We start from the raw sequence: 223 nt of genomic DNA on the forward strand, positions 1-223 counted from the left end.
ATGATAGCAATGAAGAGGATAATGATAGTAATAATGATAATAATAATAATGATAATAATAATAATAATAATAATAATAATAATAATAATGAAAATAATAATAATAACAATAATATAAATAATGATAATAATAATGATAATAATGACAATGATAATAATAACAATAATGATAATAATAACAATAACAATGATAATAACAATAGTAATACTGATCATAACGATAA

The sequence above is a fragment of the Penaeus japonicus genome, unplaced genomic scaffold (assembly GCF_977035675.1).
Source record: "Penaeus japonicus unplaced genomic scaffold, GWHDUDI00000001_assembly GWHDUDI00000013, whole genome shotgun sequence".
Classification (NCBI taxonomy): Eukaryota; Metazoa; Arthropoda; class Malacostraca; order Decapoda; family Penaeidae; genus Penaeus; species Penaeus japonicus.